This window comes from Myodes glareolus, chromosome 9 (genome assembly GCF_982192425.1).
Source record: "Myodes glareolus chromosome 9, mMyoGla1.1, whole genome shotgun sequence".
In the NCBI taxonomy this organism is placed as follows: domain Eukaryota; kingdom Metazoa; phylum Chordata; class Mammalia; order Rodentia; family Cricetidae; genus Myodes; species Myodes glareolus.
Window position 1 is genome coordinate 55,247,977 of NC_142034.1, and position 6,001 is coordinate 55,253,977.

Below are 6,001 nucleotides of genomic sequence, written 5' to 3' on the forward strand. Positions count from 1 at the left end.
ATCGCTTGAGTTTCAGCCAAGTCTGCTCTACATAGTGAGCTCCAGTCAGAGCTATGAAGTGAGGGGGAAAAAGAAAAAAAAAAAAAACCAGATACAGGGAACACCACCATTCACACATGTGCTGTGAACTTAACTCACTGACGTATTCAGCTCTTTCCTTTACTCACCTGTCATTCTAATGCCTAGAACTGTGCTTGTTGATAACGAACTTGGTGAAAAATGTGTAATTCAATAATGAAAGCTTTTGCTTTTCCTAATTCAATCAGTCAGTTTTGGTGGAGTAAAGAGAATCCATCTATGTACCAGGCACTGTTTTAGGCTCTGGGTGTATGCACTGAAGAAAACAAAATCCCCGCGTTGTTCTAAGGGAAGGAGATTGACAGTGGAAAACGAGCAAATATATTCAGAATGTTAGTTTTATGGAGAGGGGGGAAAAGGCAAAGCCAGGGAATGTCTGACCAGTTCCAGGAGACCCAAAGCTCTCGTGTGGCCTCCAAGGGCACCTGCACATGTGTCGTACATGTATGTAGGCAAAATACTCAAACACACAAAAAGGGAGGAAGAAAATGAAAATCCAGGTGTGGTGGTGTCTGTAAACACAGTATTCAGAAGGCAAAGGCAGGAGGAACTTCATGTCATCATGAGTTTAAAGCCAGTTTGAGCAACATTTTTTAAGAAAGCAAGGTATTAAATCATCAAATCACTGTTGCCTTTCATTCAGCTTCACTGTGGGCACAAACAGGTCCTTAGTTAATGAAATGCGCATGTGGTGATGAGAGGGAAGAAGTCAGGGCAAAAGCCCCAGCCCAAATGGCTGTAAGTCCCAACTGAAAAGATTTTGTAGCCAAGATAGTCTCTGTGGTCTAAGGAGTATTTTTTTTATTTTTCTTTTAAGATATTCCTCAAGCAGGGCAGTTGATCCTAAAGTTCAAAGTAACTAAAGAGAAGAAAAACCCAGGAGCTTCATAAGGAAGAAAAAAGGAAACAATAAACAAAAATCCAGTATCCAGTTAAAAGCAAAATGGAAAGGTCAGCCTAGTCTACAGAGCTTATTCCAAGGGGCTGTCAAAAAAAAACAAACCTACTAACTAGACAAACAAACAATGGAGCTAACATGGTCAATGATTAGCATTGCCTTCAATAAAGCCCCTTATCAGTCCTTGAATTTTGCTGTGTGGCCACAGGTGACCTGAAACTCATGGTCCTCCTGCCTCTACTTCCAAAGGACTGAGATTATAGACTTGTATCACCATGACAGCCTAACAAGTTCTCTCTCTCTCTCTCTCTCTCTCTCTCTCTCTCTCTCTCTCTCTCTCTCTCTCCTCTCTTTTTAAAGATTTTCTTTAGGTCTTGGAGAGAAGTCTGAACAGTCAAGAGCATGTACTGCTCTTACAGAGGACCCAGGTCAGTTCTAAGGTTTAGGTTCTAGTCCTAAGTTTTATGATTCACAAACATTTCAGGGCTTACTCTGAGCTTTTGCCACACTTTTAAACTTTTTGATTTTGTTTTTGTTGTTCCCTTTCCGATTCACTTTTGCCAATTTTTCCAATGAGTAGTTGAGAAAAACTACTCATTCTACCTTAGGACAAAACCTTTTTTCTGTTCTTTAAATTTTATTTTGTTCGTTTCTTGTTTTGAGATAGGGTTCCATGTAGCTTAGGCTTACTCAAGCTTTAGACAGCCAAGAATGACCCTGAATTTCTGATCCTCCTCTCTCCACTTTCCAAGTGTTAGGGCTACAAGGCACAAGTCTCCATGCCTGGCAAACGTTTTATCACACCGAAGTCCCTCCTTATTCAAAAAATACGTTCTTATATCCAGATAGGTTATATATAAATATATTCTCACATCCTTTGTGTGCATATAGAGACAAGTCTTTACAATTGGAAGACAGAGCAATATAAACAAATTTATGAGCTTAATAAAAGAGAGGAACCTAAATTACATTTAAAAGTCCATAAGAAACTATAATTATCTGTTTAAACATGATCTAGTTATTATCTCTTGCAGGTCTTAGGCAGGCTTTATTTTTATCAGGGTCTTTTAAGGGCTCTTTTGTACTTTTCCCTGGGTTTCACATAAGTCTGAGGGTCTCATTCCAGCATGATCAAGTTCTCAATTAAATGACCTTGGAAAGCCTACTTATGGTGTACATGCAAGAAAGCAGAGGGAGAGAAAATACAAAGAGAATCAAAAAGTTTTATGGTTTAACTTCTAAGATAGAGTTTTGACTACAAGAGACCAATGTTCTCAGAAGAATTTGGGAGACAGGCAGGGAATAATAAATGGTTACTTTCTCCAAAACAGTTGAGGAAGGGAGAAGGAGGAGAGGTCAGGAGAACAAGAGCAAAAGGGAGGCTGATTGTTCAGACCCAATAGGAAGAAACTGACTGTTGAGTTAGTGATACTGGACTTGTAACCCTCCTGGTAAAAGTGAAGATGCTGCCAGGTGGTGGTGGCCGCCTTTAATACCAACACTCGGGAGGCAGAGTTCATGGCTAGTCATCTGGTCTATGGAGTGAGTTCCTGGACAGCCAGGGCAGTTACACAAAGAAATCCTGTCTTTAAACCCCCCTCCAAAGAGAGAGAGAGAGGAGAGAGAGAGAGAGAGAGAGAGAGAGAGAGAGAGAGAGAGAAACCTGAAGATGCTCCATAAAGAGATAAAGAGTTAGGTGTACCTCTCACTGTATTTATGAAACTGTTGAGACAATGGTCCACGAGGAATTGGAATGTCCCCCAAGAATTTCATAACTTTTAGACTACCTTGCAGGAGAGACTAGAGCTGAGACAATGACAGATAAGTGATGTGTGGGACACACCTTCATCGGAATTATTTGGTTATGAATACCTCCCTCCTCCCTCTATTTAAACTTAAATTCTAGCCAGGCGGTAGAGGCCAGCCTGTTTTACAGTGTAAGTTCCAGGACAGCCAGGACTACTCAGAAAAACCCTGTCTCAGAAGAAGAAGAAGAAGAAGAAGAAGAAGAAGAAGAAGAAGAAGAAGAAGAAGAAGAAGAAGAAGAAGAAGAAGAAGAAGAAGAAGAAGAAGAATTGTCAGGGCCTAAACTTAGACCTTAGAAATCCACCAAGGCCTGAACCCAGAGCATTTGTCTTCCTTACACGTCTTATTTTCACTTGGATGGGCTGTGACAGAACAGGTTAAACTGTAGCGTGACGGTACACATCAGAGGACCAGACAGGGACAACATTTCTGGTGCAGGAATGTGTACAAGGGCCAATTTGGAGGTTGGGATTTTTTTGGGGGGCGGGTATTTTTTTTTTTATGTACCTGGATGTTTTTGTGCTTGTATGTGATCCATGGACCCTGCAGAGGCAAGAAGAGGGCATCAGGTCACTAGGAACTGTAATGACAGATGGTTGTGAGCTGTCATCAGTGTCCTGGGAAGCAAACTTGGGTCCTGTACAAGAGCAATAAGAATTCTTTTTTTTCCTTTTTTTCTCTCTCTCTCTTGTAACCATAAGAATTCTCAATGACTGAGGCATCGCGCCCTCTAAAAGGCTGAGCCTTTTATCTATCTCTCCAGTGAGGCCTAATTGTTCTTATGAAGCAAAATAAATTATTTGTGTTTGAGGATCTGAGGATCAAACCTAGGGCACTGCCTCTCCCCTCTTTTTCTTTTTCTTTCTTTCGAGACAAGGCCTCCTGTAACCCAGGCTGGCTAGGAGCCATTATGCACCCAGCTAGACCAACCTTTGAGAATTTTCCCAGTGGTGAACCTGAAGGAACTGAATGCCCAAGACTATTTTGGGGGCTACTAAGGTACATCAACCCTGGAGTGGACAGACAGCTTGTTTCTTTGCTTAAGTCAACCCTCAAAGCTGGGCTAGCCCCTGTGTCTTGTCAACATGGGTTTTACTCTGGAGCCACCCACAGGCCAGAGTGTCCAGTTGGTCGGAATACTGACCTCAAAGGAAGACTTCCTCCCAAATTGAAACTAGGTCATGGATTGGATATGAGGGTGGGGTGTGGGAGGATGAGGGGGATGACTCACTTCCTGGAGAAGTGAAAGTCTAGTCACTTGAAAGCCTCTTGGATCAGAAATTCTGGTCAGGACGGGAGTAGCGGGCACAAATGCCAAAAGAGAAAGGGATGACAGGGAGAAGGTGGAGAGACCCACAGGGCATGTGAGTTTGCTTAGGAAGGGCTGCTGCAGTTAATTGTGATGCACGCTGAGAGTGAGGAAGAAGAGTAACAACCCCTTAGGGACTCTCTAACTGGTGTCATCTAGGAAGCTCCCACTAAGAAGCTGTTTCACATGGGAGGCAAAGCTTTTGGCAGACTCATCCTTGATTCCTGTTGGGCTACTGAATGTTACATGACTTTCCCTGAAGTATCTAAGTCTACTTATTCTCGTCTTCACAGATAGAGAAGGCAACGACGGACCAAAGAAACATTCAGCCAGCTCCAGCTAGTGAGCCAATGAGCTAATTAGAGCAATTGCAGAAGCAGTTTTGCATTCCTGAAGTCCCCTGTGCACAGTCTCCGCTCCCCCAGCAACTGTTTACCACTTACATAACCTCATCGAGAAGCCTTGTGAATCTAATGAGCTTCCTGCTAGTTTCATGAACCTTCCTCCAGTTTAGACTTTGAATTCAGGAAGAAATAGCTATATAGTAGCAAATTTACCATAAATGCTAGAAATATTAAGCATCAAAGAGCCCCACCTACTGAGCTCCTCAATAGATTTTCCAAACAAACTTTTTTTTTTCTTCATTTTTTTAAAGACAGGGTCTCATGTAACCCAGACAGGCATTATTTAAATAAAAGATTTATTTATTTTATTATTTTGTGTATTTAAGTATTTGAGTGCTTTGCCTGCATGTACATCTGTGCACCATGCCCTCAGGTATGTCTGGCACCCAGGGAAGCCAGAAGAGGATGTGGACCCCCCCTAGGAACTGGAGTTGCAGACAGTTGTGAGCCACTGTGTGTATGCTGGAAGTCGACCCTGGATTCACCCCCATCTCCCACTTTTTTTTTTTTCTTTTTTTTGTAAAGAGGATTGGTGTAGGGGCTGGAGAGATGGCTCAGAGGTTAAGAGCATTGCCTGCTCTTCCAAAGGTCCTGAGTTCAATTCCCAACAACCACATGATGGCTCACAGCCATCTGTAATGAGGTCTGGTACCCTCTTCTGGCCTGCAGACATACACACAAACAGAATATTGTATACATTATATATATATAGATAGATAGATAGAGAGAGGGGGGGGATTGGTGTAATGGTTAATCTTGATTATCAACTTGAGAGGATTTAGAATCAGTTTGGAGACAAACTCCTGGTCTTCTAGCACATTTACAGACATGTGTAGAGATGGGAAGACCCAGCATGAATACAGGCGACAGTTTCATGAGCCAGGATCTTAGACTAAGTAGAAATTGAAGGGGGGACTGGGTGGGGAGGGAGGACAGGGCAGGACGGGATGAGGGGGGATACGGGACTAGCATCCATTTGTCTCTTCTTCTTAGTTGTGGTTGCTAGGTGACCAGATGCTTTGTGCTGTTGCTGTCAAAGCAGCTCTCACACTTGATCTCTTCGACCATGATAAACTGCACTTTCAGAGTTAGACCAAAATAAACTCTTTCTTCTGTAACTGGCTTTTGTCAGCTATTTTATCATTAATAGGAAAACACATACAACTGAAAATAGAATTCAGGATACAGAATGTGCAAAGCGCTAGGGCCGTGTTTCTCAACCTGTGGGTCGCGACCCCTTTTGGGTCCACCGACTCTTTTGTAGGGGTCTCCGAAGATCGTCAGAAAACACAGATATTTACATTACGATTCATAACAGTAGCAAAATTGCAGCTATGAAGTAGCAATGAAATGAAATAATTTTATGATTGGGGGGTCACCACAACATGAGGGGCTGTATTAAAGGGTCATAGTCTTAGGAAGGTTGAGAACCAATTCCCAGTACTGCGAAAATGTAAGAGGAAAAAAAAAATCCTCTCGCTGTATTTTTCTGAATTTATTCATTAA